At 38.1% G+C, this 25,692-nt stretch overlaps 1 long non-coding RNA gene across 1 annotated transcript; it reads left to right on the forward strand.

Annotated features, from left to right (window-relative positions):
• The first annotated feature begins 19,349 nt into the window (after positions 1 to 19,349).
• Positions 19,350 to 25,127, forward strand: LOC131912376 (uncharacterized). Its single transcript, XR_009379613.1, has 3 exons — positions 19,350 to 19,459; positions 21,550 to 21,692; positions 24,993 to 25,127. It is a non-coding gene; the product is annotated as an uncharacterized LOC131912376 (long non-coding RNA).
• The last annotated feature ends 565 nt before the right edge of the window (positions 25,128 to 25,692 follow it).

Genomic DNA, 25,692 nt, shown 5'->3' on the forward strand with positions numbered 1-25,692 from the left:
GAATTCCCAGTAGCCACACCTATCAGAATCCCCCCAAAATTTCCTACAATATTACACATAGCCACCACATTCTTCTAAGAACAAGAAAGGAAGCAGAAACCAAGGAACAGAGCACCCACCAACAAACACAAGACCAGATATCAGCACTTACAATGACAATTTTCTCAGTCCCAGATGCCCAGATGCTGGCATAAAACTGCAATAATTAACAGCCAGGACAACATGTCTCCCCCAGAGCCCAGCAGCCCTACCACAGCAGGCTCTGAATATTCCAACATAGCTGAGGTACAAGAAAAAGGCCTTTTAACAGCCTTTATGAATATGATAGAAGTTCTTAAAGAGCACACGAACAAATAAATACCTTAAAGAAATCGATAAAAACACAAACAGTGAAAGGAAATGAAGAAGACCATTTAAAACCTAAAAGTGGAAATAGAATCAAAAAAGAAAACCCAAACTGAGGGAAATCTGGAAATGAAAAAGTTCAGAACTCAAAAAGGAACCTCAGAGACAAGCTTCACCAACAGAATAAAGAGAATTGCGGACATTTAAGACACCACAGAAGAAATGAATACACTGGTCAAATAAAATATTAAATCTAAAAACCCCTGGTATAAAAAATCCAGAAAATTGGGGACATTATGAAAAAAAAACCCTAAGAATAGTAGGAATAGAGGAAGGAGAAAATAACACAGGTCAAGGCACAGAAAATATTTTCAAGAAAATCATAGAAGAAAAGAAGAAGGAGGTGCCTATCAAAGTATAAGAAAGCACACAGAACACCAAATAGACTGGACCAAAAAAGAAAGTTCTCTTACCACATAATAATCAAAACACTAAATATATAGAATAAAGAAGGAATATTAAAGTCTGCAACGGAAGAAGACCAAGTAATATATAAAGACAGAGCTACTAGGATTACACCTGACTTCTTAAGGGAGACTCTAAAAGTCAGAAAGGCCTGGGCAGATGTGCTGCAAACTCTAAGATATCAGCCCAGACTATTAAATTCAACAAAATTAACAATCAACACAGATGAAGAAAAAAAGACATTCCATGAGAAAACCAAGTTTAAGCAATATCTCTGCAAATCCATCCCTACAGAAGGTGCTAAAAAGAAAACTCCAACCTAGATGTTAACTACAAACAAGAAAATTTAGGGAATAAATAAAATCCTGATGAGACCAAGTCAAAAGAAGGCACACACACACCACACACCACCACCACCACCACAAATAACAACAAAAAAATAACATGAATCAACAATCATTGGTCACTGACATGGTCACATCAATGATCTCAATTTCCAAATTAAAGATGGACATGAAAACAGGATCCATTTTTTTTTTCTTCTGCATCCAAGAATCACACCTTAACATCAAGGATAGATATCACCATAGGATAAAGGACTGGAAAAAGTTATTCCAAGCAAATGGATCTAGGAAACAAGTGGAAGTAATCATTTTAATACCCAACAAAATAGGTGTCAAACCAAAACTAACAGAAGAGATAGGGAAGGGCACTACATAATCATCAAAGGAAAATACACCAAGAAGACACTGCAATTCTTACCATCTATGACCCAAACATAAGGATACCCAGATTTGTAAAAGAAACACTGATACAGCTCACCCCTCAAAGAGTCATGCCACTATTGCAAGCAATATGCACATTTTGACATTTAGGGTCCAGCACTATTAATGTCGTTTCTTCTATAGCAGTTTGCAGAGTACCCCATGGAACTATGAAAACTAGTCAGCAGGTTGGAAGTTTCCTGTTCAGTCAAAGTCGATTTCTCTGAGTCCTGCAGCCAAACTGTGTTGTCTTCAAAAATAGGATCTTCCTGTCTAGTTAAGGCAGGCAACCAAAATCAATGACAATAGCCTGAGTAGTTATGGATGGGAGCACTGGAGCTTCCATGACTACTAACTCATGGGGAAGAATGATGTTTGGCAGAGATATTTTTATTTGATTACCCATATGTTCTGGGAACAGCATTGTCCGTTCATGCACATTACTTTCACTCAAAGTTCTATTTTTCAAGTTACATATTTTTTAAATTAGCTACAAATCAGCAGGCTTCTATAAGGTCACTTCATAATCCTGGTTTTAGTTATTTATCTCCTACCCATTCCTCTCCCTCATCCCCACCTTCTTATCCTCATCCCCCACTTAAACATATAATATTTTGTAATAATAATAAATAATAATTTGTATATGTACATATATACATACATATATACATATGGTATTTGGATGGCTATTCTTGGTTGTCAGCTTGACTATATCTGGAATGAACTACAGTCCAGAAATAAAGAGCATACCTGTGAGGCAGGAAGACACAGACTTTTGATCTGGATCTTGAGCTGGGATGACACGCGCCTTTAAGGCAGATTTTGAGGCCTGAAGACACACCTTTAAGCTAGGCCACACCTTCTACTGGAAAGCCTACATAAGGAAGGAAAACTGAAGAAAGAAATTTCCTTCTTCTTTGCCTGTTTGCCCTCACCTTGCCAGCACATCTATCCCTTCATTGGCATTGGAGCCTACCTTTTCAGGATTCCAGCATATACAGAAGACCAGCTGAGACACCCAGCCTCGTGATACTGAGCAACTACTAGATTCATGGACTTTCCACTCCACAGCTAGCTGTTGTTGGATTAGTTGGACTGTAGCCCATAAGTCATTCTAATAAATTCCATATATATGTATGGAGAGAGGGAGAAAGAGAAAGAGAGAGAAAGATTCATTCAATAAGTTCTGTAAGTTCCACAATTCTAGAGAATCCTGACTAATACAAAATGCAATGCGGTGTTTTTGATGTACATTATGGATGGGATGGTTAAGTTCTATAACATTTGAATTATTTCATGGAGCATTTTCCTTTTCTTTATTTTTTTTTTGTATTTTTGAGACTATCATATAATTACATCATTTCCCTCTTACTTTTCTCTCTTCAAACCTTCCATATACCCCTCCTTGTTCTCTTTAAAATTCATGGCCTCTTTTTTCATAAATATAACCCTCTCAGTTCAATGTTACTTTGTATGTATGTTTTCAGGGCTGACCATTTGGTATTGGATAACCCTTCCCTGGGGGGTCCTTCCCTGGAGAAGATGATTTCTCCCACTCTCAGATTTGCTTAGTCACCTGTTGTTCTTTGTGTAGGGTTGAGGCCTTATGGACTTGGGCCTATCCATTTTGACTTGTCTACTGGTGTTGTCCTTATTCAGCTCACATTTATACAGTCATATTAGTGAGACCATGGATGCATCTTCTGACATTCTAAGAGACCCAATCTCACAGCAGACTCCATGATCTTCTGTCTCTTACAATCTTTCCACCCACTCTTCTGCAAAGTTCTGTGAGCCTTAGGTGTGGGAGTGTTTTGTAGATGTATCCATTGGGAATGGGTGCCACATTGCTGAATAAATTATCTTTATTTTCATTTCTAGCCATGTGTCCCTGATGTGATTGATTGTCTTGGGACACAAGAATTTGGGTACTTCAGGATGTGGACTCCAACCCCAACTCCGTGTCCAAAACAAGAACTCTTAAAATACATTCCTTTAACAATATTCAGGTGTGTAATACAGTGATATGAACTTATTTGTTTATTGCCACCATTATTTATAGCAAAGCAAATGAACTATTTTTTTTCCTGTATAACTAAAGTATTGTGTCCTTTGGTAAACTTTTTTCCATAACAAATAAGGATAAACAGAATAAAAAATTTTCTCAGTCTGCTTTCACAATCTGCATTTTATACTGTCTTTATTCTTTGAGGGGCAATAGATATATTTCCACTGAACAAATTAATGTAAACTGAGTGCACAAACATGGAGATATATATTGGTGTTTTCATGTGTGAGTAATTTATTTTTCTTTGTTGATTCCAGGCATCTTTTGTAACATTTTTGAGACACAGTGGTTTGTGTTTCTGTAGACTTTTAGCTAATGCCCTAGAATAAATGGAACAGGTGACTCTGTCTATAGAAGAGGCTCTCACTAAATTAATAGGAGATCATTTTTGTACACAATTCATTTCAGAGTACAACATATTGGGAAGAATAGCTACTTGAAATTCAGTGACATAAAAGTTGCAGTTTTTGAAAGTTTTGTTTGATAGAAAATGTAACTGACAAAGTAGTAAACTTCTCAAAGTCAATACAGGACTAAGTCACAAATATTGGACAGTGGCAGGGCTTCAGAGGCACACTGAAAGACATAGTCCAAGCATTTACCTGGATCATTTTTGACAGAGATATTAGTAAAAATGTTTCTCTGTCTTTGTACAATCTTCTGTTTTTTCCATGCCTTCATTCCAATATTATACCCATTAAAATATAACTTGTTTTCTCATGTCTCCTCTTAGCACTTTGTCTAACAAATGGTCACAAAGAAAAACATTCTCCAAAATGACTGCTGCAGTGTGGGAACATAAAAATGGTACCAGGAAGACCTAAAATATACTGTCTATTCCAGCTACATAAGCTAAGTGTATGACAAAGATCTACTGAGGTGTGGGAGGAACTACATATATTGTCTTTGCTTGTGGTAAAGGGGCAGTCTATGTCACACTTAAAAGATTTTAACGAGTATGAAAATGGCTCAGACACAACTTCACTAGTAGAAAATATGAAGAGAATCTGTCAGGACTTCGCTGTTTCTTGTACTTGTGGAATGAATTGTAGCATGAATCTTAAATGGTCTTATTAATAAAATCAAATCTGAAGCCAGATATTGGGGCGAATGCTGGAAGATCAGAGAAGCAGAACAAGCCACAATCACCTCACCTCGTCAGTTCCTCAGCTGATCCTGTTTCCTCAGACTGGAAGCCTCTGAGTCCTCATCCAGAATGGATCTCAGCTGAACTGTTTGTTGCTCAAGAGCCTAAAAGCTTACCCAGGCTCTAGTTCCTGGTTTTCAAGCCTTATATACCTTTCTGCTTTCTGCCATTACTTCCTGGGATTAAAGGCATGAGTCACCATGCCTGACTGTTTCCAGTATGTCTTTGAACTCACAGAGAACTGGATGGATCTCTGCCTCCAGAAGGCTGGGATTAAAGGTGTGAGTGCCACCATTTTCTGGCCTCTATGTCTGTCTAGTGGTTGTTCTGTTCTCTGACCCCAGATAAGTTTATTAGGGTGCACGATATATTGGGGAACACAATATCACCACAATGAATTGTTAATATTTTGTGTATTTAATAGCTTACATGCATCAGAGGGATATAAAATGAATCAACAATGTCTTGGAATGTATCTCTAGTTTGAATGTCTATGTGGAAGCTCATATTCAAGTTTTCTTACTGATAGAAATTTGATGTCAAGAACTACAACCCTATACACTAAGAATATATGACAAGTGAGAAATGAGACTGTAACAATGAAATTATTAACGTTTTGTTAGACTGTTTCTGGGTTTCTCCACATTAGCACTGATGACAACTTGGGTTAGACAATTCTTTGTGTGTCTCTGCCCTGTCACTGATAATGGTAAACAGTCCCTTTGTCCTTACCTTGCACCTCCCACCTCAAATTTGATATTCAATGACATCTTCAGACATTGCAAGATATTTCTCTGGGACTAAATACGCCCTAATGAGAACCACTGGTCCGCTGATATTGTTGACTTGATTCTAAATCAGGATGTGGCTTACATGAGCATGGGCATACACATTAAGGAAAAGACATATATGTATGTATGGTGACCATAGACATTGTCCATGGATTTTTGAGTGGTTGCATCACCATTCCTAGGAACCAGTTAAAGCATTAAATGGCAACACAGCCTTAGAGACAACAGCCTTTTGAATGCCAGCAGAAAGTTGATGCCTACTGCAGTAGAATCTTGAGGCACAGAGAGTTTTGTGGCCTTGGAAGATGTGATGGCCAGTGACATGAAGTGGAACAAAACTTCACCCAGGACCACTGAAGTTCTGAACAGAGCCCAAGGAGGCAAACTGACATGCAGCTGGAAAGCAACAGCAATGTTTTGTTTGCTTTTCTGTGGCCCTCAAAGAGGGCAGACATCACTGATTTTCCCCAATGGAGGGAACTTTATTTTTTCAAAGTTCCTTGGGACTTAACTTCCTGTGAACATCTGCAAGTGCTGACAGTGTCCCAGGATAAGGGAGTTCCCTGAACAGGACAGCTGGGCTTGGAAGCCAGGAGTTTTGTTACTATTCCTCAGCTCCCCAGGGGTCGATTTCTCCCTTCTTCCAGGGATGACAAGTGGGGCAAGGAAAAGAACTACTGTGTACTTCTCTTTGTTTCCTTCCTGTTTTAGTTATGATTCTGTATCCCCAGAGTGTAATAAAGATGAGGGGTTCATTAAATAGTTCTTCTCTCTCTGGGATCCAGTTAAATGTTTTTTGTTTGTTTTGCTAGCTTTTATGTGTTTGCCCACGGACCTTAGCACATTTTGTGCTGTTGTCTGCCTAATACTATCAGTAAAAAAAAAAAAAAGAAAGAAAAGAAAACATCTGTACAAGCAGTAAACACTCTTCTTTTGTTATTTTACCTTTAATACTAATATTCTTAAAGAAAATAGAATTCTTGAATCAATGTAATTTTGCTAATTTCTGAGTTACAGAATTCTATTTGTTTTCTTGCCCTCTTTCCCTCTCTTTCTTCCATCCTCCCCTCCCCTCCCCTCCCCTCCCTTCCCCTCCCCTCCCTTCCCCTCCCCTCCCCTTTATGTGACTTTAAAATATAGTGTTGAACTGAGGGCAATTTGAGCAAGCAGATACAGAAGAGTGTCTCCAACTTCTCTCTGCCTGAAAACAGAAATAGATTTATATTAAAAAGCTATATTTAATTTTTTTTATTTTATATTTTATATTTTCCCATTCTACCAAAAAGAATGAAGATTCATGACTGAGCATCCATCTTCAGCCTACAGGCCTAGCATATCTGACAGATTTTTCTGTGAAGCAAGATAATCTGAAGGGCTGTCCTATCTTGTCTTGGTAAAGTACAGCAGTCACTCTCTTTTGTGTCCTGCTTGTCCAATTTGTACAGCATATTATCAGTAGTTGAGGCAAGGGCACTTTCTTGCCCAGTAACTAAGTTTTGCCACAATGAAAGTAAACTCCATATGGAGTTTCTTCAATGCTCATCATCTTTTCTGAAGTAGACTGGTGCTGCCAGGAGCAGATATGTCTCATCATCATAAAAAAAAAAAGAACTCATGTTATTAAAACATCTTAAATTCCATATTCTGTAGATCTCAGAAGTGTTTGAAGATCATTTGTCTACCTAAAAATATATCTGTTTGACCTTAAAAACATACCTAACATGACTAGAAGTTTAATTTTAATAGGTGATTACTAACCTGCATTTCTTTATTATTATAAATAGTTTGTAATAATAACTTTCAAGGACTAGAAATTTGCATTACATTGTTAAATGAGTTATATAGATACAATACTTTGGACAAGACTAGAAATATATGTACAGTATGTTCTAACAAAATTTACCTCAAATTTGTATCAATATACAAAAAATCCACATCAATGTAAAATATTTAAAACTAGTAGTTGCTTTGGGGTTTAAAAGTAGATTCAATAATCTACCTTTTTATCATCTCATTTCTCTAACATATATACAGTATGACAAAAATAACCTCAATTTTGTATTAACATACAAAAATCCAAGTAATGTAAAATATTTAAAACTAGTAGTTGCTTTTTTGGTTTAAAAGTAGATTCAACAATTTACCCTTTTATCCTATCATATCTATATTACTCCTTTTTCTTTTCAGAGTAGATTCAATAATCTACCCTTTTATCCTATCATTTCTATACCCCGTTTTTTCTTTTTAAAACAAGAATCCTGAGTCTAATTTCCTTTGTTCAGCTTTTTTCCTGACCATTATCAATAACAACTTGTAATCAATCACGCTAAACAATGACAAATATCCATAACCCACAGAACAACCAAAACCCACCCACCCCACATCTTGGGAATATGGGTGTCATGCTATTATAATTACTTCCTGCTGTTTGGCAGTGACAGCATCTTTAGGGGACCCTGAAAAAATTTGGGGGTAATTATCAAGTCCTGGGAGAGCTAGCTGTACAATTCATTGTTTAGTCTCTGTGTAATGGGAAAATGCAGGGCTTATCTCAAGTCCTGGCTACAGTAGTCTGTGTGGCTGGACCATCTCAGCTAGCCACTTTGAAATTGTCCTGAGTAGTTTGTAGTCCAAAGCTGCTGTGGGATGGTCTGTATGTCAAATTGCTCTGATTGGTCAATAAATAAAACACTGATTGGCCAGTGGCTAGGCAGGAAGTATAGGCGGGACTAACAGAGAGGAGAAAAGAAAGACAGGAAGGCAGAAGGAGTCACTGCCAGCCCCCACCATGACAAGCAGCATGTGAAGATGCCGGTAAACCATGAGCCATGTGGCAAGGTATAGGTTTATGGAAATGGATTAATTTAAGATATAAGAACAGTTAGCAAGAAGCCTGCCACAGCCATACAGTTTGTAAATAATATAAGTGTCTGTGTTTACTTGGTTGGGTCTGAGCTGCTGTGGGACTGGCAAGTGACAGAGATTTGTCCTGACTGTAGGCAAGGCAGGAAAACTCTAGCTACAAATGGTGCCCAACGTGTTGGCAAGAGTTTCCACCTAAAACCTGAGAAAAAAGATTCTAAAATGGAGCTAAAAACAGTTCCTAGTTGTTTCTCTCAAGCTAGGGGCAGCCTGCATGTTTGAGCTACTATGGCAGGTTCCTTGTGTGTGAGCTCGACCTACAGTATGGCGGGAATGAGGCCTCTGCATGTGGCACATTAAGCTGCGTGGTGGATTTAGCCTTTGCTAGTACAAAACAAAAAAAAAAGAGAGATTTCGGGCTACACGCTGCTTTGATAGAAGCATAGACTCACGATGGCTCCCAGAGCTGGAGGTAAACGTACCACAGGCATGTTGGGAAGCTGAGGTGGGCGGAGCCAGCAGCCACAGAGCCATTTCAGTCTTAGAATGCTGCAGTTTAAAGCAATAGGCTCAAGGTAATATAAAAAATAAGCCACATAAAGGTGGCTATCACACAGAGAATCTGGATTATGTTCTCTTTGATATTTGTAACTGAAGAAAAACATTTGATTGCAAAAGCTGTTGAGTTATGCCAAAATGTATATTTTAAAGGTACCTTTACTTCAAAATTTAGATGTAAGGATATGTTGCTTTGGAAAGAAGGCTGTGCTTTTGTTTCTGCAGAAAGCCAGAGGCTATGGATTTGTTCCAGATTAAGATACATCAGGTTTGACCAGCCAAGACCCCCTGAAAGGTCTCTGATGACACCAAGGCCCAGATGATCCAGCATCCAGAACCATTTCAAGGCAACTGGCTCAGACAATACACCCTCACAGACTACTCCATAATCCTAAAATTTTCTTTGTGTCCCCATAAGATACAGCACCCCCCTCCATCAGAAAGTAGTAAGAGAAGCTATGCCCAAATTCCCAAATATACCAAGCTGGCTTTGGAGATGTGTAAAAGTTAAAAACCTTCCTCTTTAAAAAGAAAAAAAAAGAAAAGGGGAAGTGCTGTGGGATGGTCTGTATGTCAAATTGCTCTGATTGGTCAATAAATAAAACACTGATTGGTCAGTGGCTAGGCAGGAAGTGTAGGCGGGACTAACAGAGAGGAGAAAAGAAAGAACAGGAAGGCAGGAGTCACTGCCAGCCCCCGCCATGACAAGCAGCATGTGAAGATGCAGGTAAGCCACGAGCCACGTGGCAAGGTATACATTTATGGAAATGGATTAATTTAATCTATAAGAACAGTTAGCAAGAAGCCTGCCACGGCCATACAGTTTGTAAGCAACATAAGTGTCTGTGTTTACTTGGTTGGGTCTGAGCTGCTGTGGGACTGGCGGGTGACAAAGATTTGTCCTGACTGTGGGCAAGGCAGGAAAACTCTAGCTACACAAAGTCAATCTTTGGGTGGTGTTTTTCAGCTTAGTGGTGTTACCACAATCCAGGTGGAATTGTCTTTGGGGGTCCTATCATCCTTTTGGAGAGTTCAAAGATCATTATTAGGCATGGTCTTGGTTCATTGAAGAAAACTTAAATATTTTAAATGTCATATGCAGCAGATCTCAAAGAGGTTAAAGAATCAATATTTGTTATGTACATCCAGAGTACAAAAACTTAATTCTTAATTACCCAATAGAGACTCAAACCTGAAGTCATGTACAGGAAGCTAGATGAATCCCTTTTCTAGAATTAGTTAGTACTCTATACGATCATTAATATCATGACAAAAAGTTTAAAATATATTAGATATCTGGGTAAAAGCTGAAAGATCAGAGAGTAAAGGAGCAGCCACAGTCACCTCTTACCTCTCCAACTCCTCAGACCAAATGTAGCTGAGATCCTATCTTGGCCTTGCCTTATCACTTCCTCTCTCTGCCCAGCCATGTCACTTCTTGTCTCCTGTCTGTACAGAGTTTTAGACCTCTATAGTTAACTAGTGGATAGCTCCAGCCTCTGATCTTCAGGCAAGCTTTATTTGTCAGAACACAAGCAAAATATCACAACATATCTCCAGTGACATACCTCCTCCAACAAGGCTACACCTCCTAAATCTCTCCAAACACACTACTAATTGCTGACAATATATTCAAACTGCTACAATGACATATTTTAACATTTGGTTTGTTTTAGTCTCTATTTTTAGTTTAGAACAATCTTATGTCAAAACAAACATTCTTTACCATTTAAAATAATTTCTTCTTTCTATAACTTTACTAAAATACATCTTATATCCATTATTTTATCTTTTTTTATGTTTTACTGTTAGGACATGATCCAAGAATGAAGTAGTGTAAGGAAATTTCTGAGTACTTGTGAGAAAATTCCAAGAAAAGAAACAAAAGAGTCTTGTGGCCTCAGTTTCTTCAAAACATGGAATTGTTCTTAGGATGTGTTTGCATGCTCTTCCCAGTGAGTTTTCAGTATAACTGGCTATTGATATTTGTTTATATGCCTCTATGGGAAAGCATCTTTTTTTTTTTTTTTTTGGTTTTTCGAGACAGGGTTTCTCTGTGTAGCTTTGCGCCTTTCCTGGAACTCACTTGGTAGCCCAGGCTGGCCTCGAACTCACAGAGATCCGCCTGGCTCTGCCTCCCAACTGCTGGGATTAAAGGCATGTGCCACCACCGCCCAGCAGGAAAGCATCTTTTAGATTCATGCAGCTTGTCTGCCTTGCACAGTTTGCTCTTATGACTATATACTTTACTCATGTGACTCCTCTTAACCCTCAGAGTATAAATTGGACTGCTGTGAATAAAGTTGGCTATTGCAGGAGACTTCAGTCCAGCTCATCATTGGCTCCATTCTCCAAGGTCTCACCAATACTCTAGAATAATAAACTTTTTACTTATTTATTCTTTCATAATGTTATTATACAAACATATATAATCATTTTGATCACATTCTTCTCTATTATCCTCTCTTGTTCCCTTCTTCCCTCTTATTTTCATGTCTTTTTGTTTGTTTGTGGCCCACTACATTTAATTTGGATTGCCTAAGTTACTATGGTTGGTTAGGCAAGATATGCCCACTGATGCAATAGTAGCATTACTATTATGGGGATAAGCACTTCCTGATTCAATTTTAGGTTCCTTCCACAGGAGAAATTAACTCTTAGTACTGTATACATGCTCAATATCCCTAGGGGGTAGGAGAAACCTACCGTTGTTGTTTTGATAGATGGAAAGAATCTCAAACTTCTTTCTTAATATTATGCTTATATCCACACATAAGTGTTGATATCAGCTTTGGTGAGAGAAGTTTCTGCATGGAAGTTGTTTACAAAATTCACATACTTTTGCTCAGCAATGTTCATTGATACTTTATTCACAATAGCCAGGAAATAGAACCAAACTAAATGTTCTTTAACACATAAATGATTAATGAAAATATGAATGAATATATATATGTACATATATATGTACAATGGAATACTGTTTAGCTATAAAAAAAATGGAATTGTAAAAATTTTAGGTAAATTGATGGGCCTAGAAAAGTTTTTGTTGAATGAGATAACCTGGACCAAGGAAGACAAATGCCATATGTTCTCTCATTTGTGGTTCCTAGCTCCAAATCCACATATGTGAGCATATGATATGGAGTAAGCAGAAACCAGGAAAGTATAAAGAGATCATAGGTTGGGAGGGCATCTTGGAAAGGGAAAGCAGGATACAGGTGACATGAAGTGGGAAAGGTAACAATAGGGTGGAGGCTGCAACTGGAAAAGTAGGGTAGAGGTCAGTACAGAAAGAGAAGACAGGACACCTATGGTGGTTTGATAAGGTATCATGGAATCACATTACTTTATATTTACCTAAACTTATAAGCAATACATATAAGTGTGTATATATCTTAAAACTAAGCCACTTGGGCTGACAATGCTCCCCACAAGAACTATAGACTAACAAAAACTCCTGTAGCAGGCATAGGAGTGTCCTTCTAATGGTTGGTCAGGGTAGTTCACATGACTCCCAAAACATTATAGATTATCAATGTGGTCCTTGGTTGCCTCTCAGGTGCTGAGAGTAGGCTTCTATTGCTGAAGACACCACACAATTTTGACTTGGATGATCTGAGCTAGGTATGACCCAAAAGCCTGTTTCCTGCCATTGAGCTTCAATGCTTCTAGAAAATACTCTGTGTGCTGCCAAGGGAAGGAAACAACTAAACAGCTCTAACCAGCTGCAATGTCAATGAGTCACAATAATCACAAGCATAGCAAGACATGTACAAAGGTGCAATAAGTGGCTCTCACATGTGGGTGGCAACCAACAGCTGTCTAATTGGACTTAAGGCTCACTCAATAGGAGGAAAATCATGCTGATATTAGAAACCTTGCCAGCTTCCTGGGGCTAGTGTAGTTATGGACCTTAGAAAAGAATCTATTTCTGCCACTTTGCTAGACCACCATAAATCCTTATAACATTCTAAAAGTTATCCTTATATTCACAGATACGTGTAGCTTCCACCTGTTATCAAAGAAGCTTATTTTTAAAGCAAATGGAGACCACCACAGAAAAACCACAACCGGATATAATGCAGAGATCAATAGATCATGGAAATCCCAGTCCCAGTGGACACATCTGCTGTGGGATGGTCTGTATATCAAATGTGTTGCTGATTGGTCAATAAATAAATCACTGATTGGCCAGTGGCCAGGCAGGAAGTATAGGCGGGACTAACAGAGAGGAGAATTGAGAGAACAGGAAGCTGGGTGAGAGAGACACTGCCAGCCGCCACCATGACAAGCAGCATGTGAAGATCCCGGTAAGCCATGAGCCATGTGGCAAGGTATAGATTAATGGAAATGGATTAATTTAAGCTGTAAGAACAGTTAGCAAGAAGCCTGCCACGGCCATACAGTTTATAAGCAATATAAGTCTCTGTGTTTACTTGGCTGGGTCTGAGTGGCTGTGGGACTGGCGGGTGAGAGAGATTTGCCCTGACCGTGAGCCAGTCAGGAAAACTCTAGCTACAAATGGCGTCCAACGTGGTGGCAAGAGTTTCCATCTAAAACCTGAGAAAAAAGATTCTAAAATGGAGCTAAAAACAGTTCCTAGTTGTTTCTCTCAAGTTAGTGGCAGCCTGCGTGTTTGAGCTACTATGGCGGGTTCCTGGTGTGCATGCTCAATCTGCAGTATGATGGGAATGAGGCCTCTGCAAGTGGCACATTAAGCTGTGTGGTGGATTTAGCCTTTGCTAGTACAAAATAAAAAAAAAGAGAGAGGTTTCTGGGCTACACGTTGCTTTGATAGAAGCATAGACCCACTATTTCTGAGAGTTGATGGCTCCCAGAGCTGGCGGAAAACGTACCACTGCCATGTTGGGAAGCCGAAGTGGGCGGAGCCAGCAGCCATAGTGCCAGCGCCATTTCAGGCTTAGAAGGCTGCAGTTTAAAGCAATAGGCTCAAGCTAATATAAAAAAATAAGCCACGTAAAGATGGCTACCACACAGAGAATCTGGATTATGTTCTCTTTGATATTTGTAACTGAAGAATAACATTTGATTATAAAAGCTGTTGAGTTATGCCAAAATGTATATTTTAAAGGTACCTTGACTTCAAAATTTGGATGTAAGGATATGTTGCTTTGGAAAGGAGGCTCTGCTTTTGTTTCCATAGAAAGCCAGAGGCTATGGATTTGTTCCAGATTAAGATACATCAGGTTTGACCAGCCAAGACCACCTGAAAGGTCTCCGATGACACCATGGCCCAGATGATCCAACATCCAGAACCATTTCAAGGCAACTGGCTCAGATGATACACCCTCATGGACTACTCCATAATCCTAAAATATTCTTTGTGTCCCCATCAGATACAGCGCCCCCCTCCAGCAGGAAGTAGTAAGAGAAGCTGTGCCCAAATTCCCAAATATACCAAGCTGAATTTGGAGATGTGTAAAGGTTAAAACCTTCCTTTTTAAGAAAAGAAAAGGGGAAGTGCTGTGGGATGGTCTGTATATCAAATGTGTTGCTGATTGGTCAATAAATAAATCACTGATTGGCCAGTGGCCAGGCAGGAAGTATAGGCGGGACTAACAGAGAGAAGAAAAGAAAGAACAGGAAGGCAGAAGGAGTCACTGCCAGCCCCCGCCATGACAAGCAGCATGTGAAGATCCGGTAAGCCATGAGCCATGTGGCAAGGTATAGATTAATGGAAATGGATTAATTTAAGCTGTAAGAACAGTTAGCAAGAAGCCTGCCACGGCCATACAGTTTGTAAGCAATATAAGTCTCTGTGTTTACTTGGTTGGGTCTGAGTGGCTGTGGGACTGGTGGGTGAGAGAGATTTGCCCTGACCGTGAGCCAGTCAGGAAAACTCTAGCTACACACATCTATATTAAAGCTCCTGCACCTCTGGCTCAGCAAACATGGAGACAAGGGGATAGAAAGATATAAGAGCCAGCATGCCAAGACATTTGCTATGAAAGTGTCTCCTAGAAATGGCTACATGAATAAGACCAGAACAGTGGCAATATCAATAGAGATGTTAAATTGGATAGAGGACATTTTCATGAGGTCTCAACCCTAGACAAAAAATTACAGGCAACTAATGACTCCTGGGAAAAGAATTACCCTCTCTCAGGGATGAAACCAGTTATTAGTTGTTCCAATGCAGAGTGGTCAGCCTTAAAACCATATATACATCAATAAAAATTTTATATATATAAATATATATTATATATATAGTGTGTGTAATGCACATATATGCATGTAACAATAACATTAAAAGAAAAAGAAGCTATCAACTTGAGAATAGAGAGGATATGGAGGGGGCTCAAGGGAGATTACAAGGGAGGGGCTGGAAGAAAGGGAGGGGAGAAATTGATACAATTATATTTCAATTAACAACATACTAAAGACTGAAATGGGTGCAGCAGGTTAAAAAATGAAAATAAAACAATGAAAGACTTTGAGCATGCTTGCATTACAAGGGAAAACAATACAATGCAATACAATTCAATGCAATACAATACAAATAGAATAACTAATTCAAGAAACTTTGAATGTCATTATAGAAAATTGAATATTAACCCTGGTGGAAATAAAAAGGACTGAATGGCAGAGGGGGAAGAGGTTTTGTCAGTCCTAAGAAGTATGAAGACTTGGTTGATCTTGTTCCGGGTTATGATCATCTTGACAGGAATGGGGATTTTTAGACACATTTGTGCTCCTCCCTTTGACTATTGTTAGAGACATTAGCCAACAGAACATCAACATATTATTTATTCAGAACTTATTCTGTGTCAGGCTAGTATACTAGGATGTGCTAACTAACTCTTGGTTTTCACAATTTATGAATTAAAAAAACTAAGGCTTACAAAACAAACAAACAAATAAACAAACAAAAACAACAACAAAATCTCAAACTGCTAACGGTCACACAACGGTCAAGGAAGCCAAGACTTGGCTTAGATAACATGTTTTTATGCACATGTAAACAAACAGACAGGGAACCCTGAACAAGCTGGAAATGAGTCACAAAATAGACAAAAGAAAACAGGGAAAGAGTGAGGATTCAGGCCTGGCTTATATACAGCTATTTCCATCTGTTTCCCCAATTTACTTTTTCTCATAATGAATTGTGAATATCAAAATAACACAAAATCTATCTTAGAAAACTAAAGTGAAGAAAATAGTTCTTGTTTCTTTATTGGCTAGATAGTAAATGAATTTTCCCAGTCTAGATTCTTGAAATGATTTTTTTTTTTTTTTGGTTCTTTGATACAGGGTTTCTCTGTGTAGTTTTGGTGCCTGTCCTGGATCTCACTTTGTAGACCAGGCTGGCCTCGAACTCACAGAGATCTGCCTGGCTCTGCCTCTTGAGTTCTGGGATTAAAGGCGTATGCCACCACTGCCAGACTTAAATGTTGAAAAATTTTAATAATCCTCTTAACTGTTCATAAATATTTCCAGTGTTTTGCTAACACTAATATGGAATTAACTAATGGAACCTCAATTTATAGAAAGAACTTGAAATTTAAGTAATAGAAACAATGGTTGAAAACCCACTTTGTAGAATGGCAACTTTGCCAACTCCATATGGACAAAGGTTAATAAATGATTGTTATCTACTTTCATTCTGATCTGAGGAAGCTGCTTCATTTCTTTTGTTTATGATGAAGAGGCTTGATTTGGAGCAGATAGAATCCACCCAGTCCCTTGACTGTGTTCCCTGGTATATTTCCCTGTGCCTACATGTACATGGCTTGATCCACATGAATGATTCAAGGTCTGTTCTGTGAGCCTTCTCACATGCCCATTTTATACTGAGACTCTGGAAAGGTTGAGCAAAGAAACTGGAGTGAAAGAAGAGAAAAGGGAGAGAACCTAAGAATGAAGGGAAGATAGATACAGAGAGATGAGGGAGAGAAAACTGCAGGATAAGAAGATAAAGAAAGGAGAGCTGTGTGATTCGGCATGATCTGTGGACATGAAAACAAAAGCAGTACAGAAGAGTTTTCTGGTAGGTTTTTTTCCACAAAAGCAGAATTCTTAACTTAGAAGCCATGCATAAAATTCATGGGACCCAAGAGTTTATATTTGAAAAAATTTCATCCTTATTTTGTCTCATGTTTACCTGAAACTTAACTTGGTACACATTTAGCAATGAGCCTATCTGCAAATCTCCATATGATTGGTGAGACTCAGGACTTTGTGAATAAAACAAGCCACAGATATGTTCATTTTACAATGCAATTGTGGTAGATATCCTGAAATATTACTTATAAAATGTCTGAGATTTTCATTGATCTTAACTTTAGTGATGATATACATAAATTATTACCAGATATCCAAAAGAGTGTGGACTGTGTTTCAATGTGATCTATTTCCTTTCCAACTTTATGTCTTTCAGTTTTGCATTTAAAAAAATCATTTGATCTCTTGTCCATCATTAATGTCCCCTATTCTACTGCTCCTGGTTTGCTTTTATATTCCTTCAGATTCTGTGTTCCACATGACTGAGGAAAAACTCAAGAGCGGAGTCAAAACTAGGAACATAGATCATACAAATTTGAAGGTAGTAGGCCAAGATGGAGTGAATGAACATGTCACTAATGGAGGAACATATTTTCCTAGAACCAGTATTTTTCTCTGATTGGCCTTGAATTCACAGCAATTATCTTGTTTCCACCTCCTGAATGTTGAGGTTACATGTTTGAGTCATGACACTCAGACAAATTATAGTTTTGTGATTGACAATATATTACCAGGTCAACCAATAGAAGCCTTACTGTGAGTAACTGGGTTTGTCAATGAAGTAGATCAGATTCTGATTTGATGGACAGTCAATCAATGAAACAAGCACAGCTGCACAGTTGGAAAGAACATTGAAGATGTAATTGATGGCTGAGAGAAGCAGAAAGGAGCTATTGACTAAAGAGAAACTGCCTTTTTTACTCTAGAATTTTGTTTCAGACCAAGAATAAATTTTCTGTTAGGAAGTCATAGTTTAATTCAACCACATGCTGAGTGCTATAATTCTATCTGACCTTTCATTTTTTCCTTATTTCTTTATTGTATATAATATAATTGGTGCATGGGTGTATATATATGTACATTGCTTTTGGAAAAAAGATTGAATGGCAGATGGTATGCCTTAATTTAAATCAAATGACAACAAAATAGAAAAAATTGCCAATTCCATAACAATAGATCCTTTCTCTATTAGTAGTATGTTCATTCAGCTCTTATCTTTATATTTTAGGGAGTTATATTACTCTCAAAGATTTAGCAAAAAAGAATAATCAACAACACAAAAATTCTTGCATACTTTGATTAGTGAATTTCAAAGTTTTTTGTTTACTATTGTAAAACCAAACGTGATTTTATTTTATTGTGCATGTAGCTGTTTTGTGTAGGGTAATATATCATGAAGTTGGAGTAATTACTATAAATTATGAATCCTAGATAATTTTCCCTTTAAGATAGCATCACATTAAAATAAACTTCTTGTTAAAAATATTCCAAATATTTTTATTTGGAAAGAGGTCTGTGACACAAAAATTATCAGCAATTATGCTCTTGATCACCAAGGACAAGGGCCTCAGGCTGTGAACATAAATAGCCTTATCTTTATCTATACAAACATGAGCTTTTCATGTTCTATGAGATTAAGAAGGTTCAGAATACTGGTCCAAACTTTAAAATCTGTTGCTAATGACTTTGACTTTTAGCATTGGTATTCTAGTGAAACCACACTTCTTCATACATGGTCTTAATTTCTTTATTTTTTTTTTCTCTGAGACAAGGTTTCTCTGTGTAGCTTTGGAGGCTTTCCTGGAACTCACCCTGTAGCCCAGGCTGGCTTCAAACTCACAGAGATCCGCCTGCCTCTGCCTCCTTCATGATGGGATTAAAGGCTTGTGCCACCACCGCCTGGGAATATGTTTGTTTTGGGGAAAGAGATGCTTTATTACAGAAAGAAACACGAATTTAGAGAAAACTCTAAGATGTTTTTGAGTCCTGAGGAGGGAACGAGTGCTCACTGCTAAGGAAATGGAATTTCTTATGAGGGAATATTTTTGGCTTCTGTTCGGGACAGGGCAAGATGCTCCATAGATTCCTCCTAAGAAAGATACTATACAGAGAATCTCTTCTATTTGGCAATAAACTTCAAATGACTTTGACCGTTTCAGCAATAATCTGACCTACTGACCTGTTAATCCCCGATGTCATCTCACAGAGCAAAACATTGTCTTTAAACTTACCGGGGTTCAGGGCTTATTTCCTGCCAGTGTCCAAAGCTTCTGTGAAAGGCCAACATTTACTTTCTGTGTTGTTATCCCCCTTCTTTTGTACAGATTGCAAGAGCAAATTTTAACAACTACTATTAGAAAACATGGCATTGCTTATTGGATTGACAGATCTTTTCATAGAGTTGTCAAGTCTGTGACTGTAGCACTTGGTGGCTGAGGTAAAACTGAAATTAACTATTACATTTCACATAAACATTCCTGCATATTTGACATGGTTAATTCTTGTTAATTTGTTGGAGTTGTTAATTGTTAGTAGCACAGAAGGATTCTTATAATTATTTATTATAATTATATATTATAATTAATTATACATGTGAAAGGGAAAAATCAGTAGCCATCTTGAGATATAATCAAAGGTATTTGCTGACCAGCAGTTTTAGAACTGACCAGAAGTTGAACTCATGGGAAGACAAGGCTGGAACAATGAGTCTATATATCCTGGACTTGGTGAAACAGGATATGGGGAGTAATGGACTCAACTGACCAGAAATTGAACTTAAGGGAGAATAGGACTGAAACAATAAATCTGAATGTATCTATCCTGGGTTCAGCAAAAGCAGGACATAGGGAGTAAAAAATTTATGTCTTTGTAGATACCCTGAATTCTGTTTGCCATCAGTAACTTCATGCTTATAGTTCAGACAGTAACTTCGAAGAACTACCTCACCCCTAGCCCCCTTGTCCAATCCCAAGCTGCATGTAAACCTTTCCTATATAAACCCCTTCAAGGGGCTGGAGAGATGGCTCAGAGGTTAAGAGCACTGCCTGTTCTTCCAGAGGTCCTGAGTTCAATTCCCAGCAACTACATGGTGGCTCACAACCATCTATAATGTGATCTGGTGCCCTCTTCTGGCATGCAGGCATGCATGCAGATAGAACACTGTATACATAAATAAATAAATCTTTAAAAAATAAAAATAAAAATAAAAAATAAACCCCTTCAAGTGAGTGCTCGGGGCCGTCCTCCTCCACCCGCTGTGCTGTATCAGATGTTGAATGTGGACCAAGCCCGAGCTTGCTTGCTATCAATAAATACCTTTGTGTTTTGTGTTGGATATTGGCTCTCTGGTGGTCTTGCTTGGGGGTCTTGTGACGCGGGGCACAACACATGTAGTAATTTAAATGAAAAATGTCACACATAGGCTCATATATTTGAACAAGTGTGTTTGTGGCACTGTTGTAAGTGTGGAGCCTTGATAGACAAAGTATGCCACTGGGGGTAGGCTTTGAAAATTTATAGCCTTAGCTCACTTCCAGTATGCTTTCTCCTTCCTGCACATATATGAAGATATCTGATTAGTTAGCTTCCTGCTCTGACTGCTTGCTACTGTGCTCCTGCCAAGATCAACTCTTATCCACTTGGAACTGCAAGCCAAAATTAACACTTTCATCCATAACTTGTTTTTGGTCAGAGAACTTTATCATAGCATAACATATCATTTCATTATTAATAGTTTGAAGTGGGAGGTAAACAAACCAAGTTGAAATAAAATATGAACACATGCTACTGTATTTAAATATTATCCTTTCTTGACAATTAAAAACTTTAAAGTATTTGTAGTGTGTATTATATGTGCTTACATATTTATAGTATATGTAGTAAATAAAACATGGCCAAATATTTGACTTAATAATCTTTTGGTCAGAAATATAGAAAATGGAATCTGTAAGAGATCTTAGACCTTCTAGGTTCTCAGTCCAGTAAAGCAAGGCAAAAATAATCCTTTTTTTTTTTCATCATTCTGCCTCTCTACCCAAGGGTTGGAACCAGCCTTACTGTTGTCATGTTGTATTGACCAAACCCCAATCTTTAGCTCAGATAAACAGTAAATCCTGTCAAACAGCCTAAGTCACATGCTCCCTGGCCTCCTATTTGGTCACATAGTAGAAGTCATATATTAACTAAGTATGTTTCCTGATGGTGTAAACTTTCTTTTCCCCAAGAAACCTAAGAAGTACACCTTTGCTCTGGTATGGGCCTGAAACTATTTCAGGCACCTTCTGTGTAGCAAACATTAATAAAATCTTTAGCCTAAAAGGTGATCCATCTTTATACCTTTCTCTGCCTTCTCCAAACCTAACAGAACTCTTGTCTCTTTGAACTGTACAGAGCAGCAGTAGCCAATGACTACACAGTGTCCCATTCAGATCAGCAGCAGTGAAGTGTAAAGTAAAAAATGTATCATTGACAACATCTGCTTTTTCTTGCTATCCAAGAAATTGAAAATCATCTCAGTTTCCTTTTTAGCTTTTTTAAGCTACAGCTGTTTGGTGCCTGATTCTTCAATCATTTTTATCTGATGAAGTTTATTGGTGGTGACATGCATGTAGTGGAGGGGCTGAAATAACATGGTCAAGATATCTGAAATAAGTTTCTTCAGTTCGATCTAGGTGAGTATTCTCAGAAGCATTGTTTCATGGCCATATACTTGCCCCTTTCATATTTAGAGAGTATATTTTGTAGAGGGAATAAAAGATCTTTTTCTTTCAGTAAACTTTATGAACAAAGTTGTTTAAAGTAAGAAAAAACCAATTAACATTAAGTATCAAAGTTCTTGAATGTACCCACAGTTCCTCTATTCTCCCAAGGAATTAATTAATCTGGACAGATGATACCATAGGTGTAATTATGACACATTTCTTTTTTTTTTTTTTTTTTTTTTTTTTTGCTTACAAACTGTATGGCCATGCCAGGCTTCTTGCTAACTGTTCTTATGTCTTAAATTAACCCATTTCTATTAATCTATACCTTGCCACATGGCTTATGGCTTACCCACATCTTCACATGCTGTTTGTCCTGGTGGCGGCTGGCAGTGTCTCTGACTCAGCCTTCCACTTCCCAGCTTTATTCTTCTCCTTGTCTCACCTATACTTCCTGCCTAGCCACTGGCCAATCAGTGTTTTATTTATTGACCAATCAGAGCAACACATGTGCCTTACAGAACATCCCACAGCACTTCCCCTCCCTTTTTTTTTTTCCAAAAAGGAAGGTTTTAACCTTAACAAAGTAAAATTACATATAATTTGGGAATTTGGGCGTAGCTTCTCTTACTACTTCCTGATGGAAGGGGGCGCTGTATCTTATGGGGACACAAAGAAAATTTTAGGATTAGACACATTTCATTTTAAATAATTTTCTCAAAATAAACCACCAAAATTTCTCATAATAAGCTCTGTCGTTCATTCATCCACTTGAATAATGCAGCAATATTTGGGACACATTTACCTCATAATTATTTTGTTGGAGGAAAACATAGTAGCTGCAGTTTTGCGTAGATAACTGTCAGAAGCAGTTGTTATATCAAAATATATTGATCTTGGCATTTAGAGGTTTAGAGAAACACAATTAGAATTCAGTAGTACTGTGTAGGCATCCTGAAGAAAGAAATGTTGGCTCATTTTCTAGAAACATTATGAGGGTTTGTGGCTGACTTGGTATTTACATTTTTCTTTTGATAGTGTGTAAAGTATCTTCCTGTACCAAACACGATAGGAAGTAGGGATGAAGGCTCTATGTGGGTACCAGCTTGACTTCTCCATGTTCAATAAGTTGTGTTGGTGTTGTTCTCAGCAATAGAGCCTTGCAATCAGTTTGTGGAGAGCAACCTATAGTCTTGACAACAGCCTGGGTTGTTGGGGGATTCCCATGGGACTCCTTTAGCCAAAAACATAATTAGATGTAATCCAATTCAGGTACTGGAAGCTTCATATGGTGAAAAGAGATGGTCAGTTGGAACTCTGTCTCCTGCATTATTTGGCTATTTCATTTAGATTGCCTTAATATATGTATATATTTTAGAAAGCTTCTATCGTACTAGGTTTCCATACTACCCCTCAAATGACCCTTAATTTAGCTATCTCTCCCTGTATTCTCTCCCTTAGCCTCCTCTACACTCCCCCTCCCTGATACAACTTAAAAACAGTAAGGTATTTCTGTAACAAATATAAACAATCTCTTGGCTTCTAGCTTTCATTCATGATCTTTTTGCTTGATGTCTGCTGGAATAACTTTGTGTCATTTGTGAGTTATGTGTTTACTACTTTGTGCTGCACATCAGGGGAACTGTTTTTCTCCCTGTGCATTGGGTCATTTAAAGGTTGTTTTGATTGGTACTGACTGATTAGAACTGTAAATTGTTACATGACTCTTCCATTCTTGTTGGGAGCTATAGTATTGGTATTGGCTAATTAATGGGCTTAATGCTGCCCTTTTGCTAAGTAAGGTTTTTGTTTGTTTGTTTGTTTTTCTTTCTTTCTTTCCTAAAATAAAAACAATGTTGGAACTATCAGAAAACAAGCACAGCCCTTGAGAGTAAATTATGATTACTGTTAATCATGTAGTTGTGATTATGACATGAAATCTGCTTCTATAAGGAGCAAGCATACTGAAGGAAGAGTCTGCAATGCTGCTACGAAATGGCTTTGTAAATATCAGTTTATATGTGTCCTCTGATAAAATTGTTCCTTAATTTATAGATTTCTATAAATCCTAGCTTTGAAAAAAAAAGATAAACTCTTCAGGTTAAATTCTGCTGACAAATATGAAAAAAAACTGGGAAGATGGATCAGTGGGTAAAGTGCTTGCTTTCTAAGTACGAGGACTGGGGTTCTGATAACAGTACCTAGGTAATAAAAGCTGAGTATGGCAGCATTTACCTGTAACTTATACTTGGGTAGGGGTAAGGCAGGGATAGAGACAGATGGAACCCATGGATTGGCTGGACAGCCAGGGTAGCTGAAACTGTGGACCCTAAATTCAGTGAGTGACTGTTTTAGTTAGGGTTTCTATTTCTGTGAAGAGACACCATGACCACAGCAACACTTATAAAGGAAAACATTTAATTAAGAATGGCTTAGAGTTTCAGAGGTTTAGTCAACTATCATCTGAAAATATGGCAGTATGCATGCAGACATGGGGCAGGAGAAGTAACAGAGTTCTACATCTTGATCCACAGGTAGTAGAAGGAGACTGCCACGCTGGGTGTGGATTGAGCATATATGAGACCTGGAAGCCCACATCCACAGTGACACACTTCCTCCAACATGGCCATACCTACTCCAAAAGGCCACATCTCCTAATAGTGCTACTCTTTATGGGCAAAGCATTCAAACGCAAGAATTTGAATAGATAAAGGGAGCCATACCTATTCAAAACACCACAGAGACCTTGCCTTAAAATAAGATGAAGAGCAATAACAGAAGACACCTGAAAAATATTGTGAAAAACAACACAAATTCAAAACACTTAAAGGATTCAAACCTGTACCGTTTCCAAACTACAATCCAGGACTGCTCCGCATATTCTAACAATGGTTCTAGGGTTTTGCAATTCATTTCGAGTCATCAGACATCCTAAAACACCCATGACTCTGTCTTTGCCTCTTCTGTTGGTTTCTTTTCTTTTCTTCAGTAAACTATTGGCCTACATGCACATGCACACACACACACACACACACACACACACACACACACACACACACCCCAGATGGATTTATTGATAATATAATTTTCTGCTTTGCCATTAAGTTGGCCAAATTCAGATCATTTAAGCAATTCTATGATGGGGCTTTAGTGAAGCACACCACGGATATTCAATGGACAGGGGAGTGTGTTTAAGCTGCTTATTTGCTGTCTATCTTTTAGAAAAGACAAAGCCATGAAACGTACTTAATGCATCTCTTTCTCTTCCAGTTTTGAATGCAGTCAACTTGTGATTCCTGACAGTTACTGAGTCCCAGAACTCCACAAAGTCTTAGCATTTTCACTTAACAGGAGAGAAATAAAAACATGCTCCTCAAAAAAGAAAAAAGAAAAAAAAAAAGAAAAGAAACCAACAGAAGAGGCAAAGACAGAGTCATAGGTGTTTTAGGATGTCTGATGACTCAAAATGAATTGCAAAACCCTAGAACCACTGTTAGAATATGCTGAGTGGTCCTGGATTGTAGTTTGGAAATGGTACAGGTTTGAATCCTTTAAGTGTTTTGAATTTGTGTTATTTTTCACAAGCAGCTTAAGTTATAAGTAATATTTTAAAAATAGTTACTGTACCAAAAATAAGGGCCATATTTTGGGTGAAAGCATCCCACTATTTTAGTGTAACTCTCCATGTAGGAAATGCCTCTTAAGTGAGCACGTGTGTGAATGGAAGGTATTCATTGGTCTATCCTAGAAGTAGGCTATGTGTGTTCCAACTCTGGCTGTGGAAAATTGACCTGTGGTGTGGCCCACAGGTCAGAGGGTATCAAGAAGATCTCTGGGAGTCTGTAAGAACACAGGTGCTTAGGCTACATCCCAGACCTAAAACTTTAGGACCTGTATAGCCTACTAAGACCCACAGGTGATGACACTTGAGGCTTTTAAATTTGGGGTAGTTCTGCTTGAGTATTTGGTC

Source organism: Peromyscus eremicus, chromosome 6 (assembly GCF_949786415.1).
Source record: "Peromyscus eremicus chromosome 6, PerEre_H2_v1, whole genome shotgun sequence".
NCBI lineage: Eukaryota > Metazoa > Chordata > Mammalia > Rodentia > Cricetidae > Peromyscus > Peromyscus eremicus.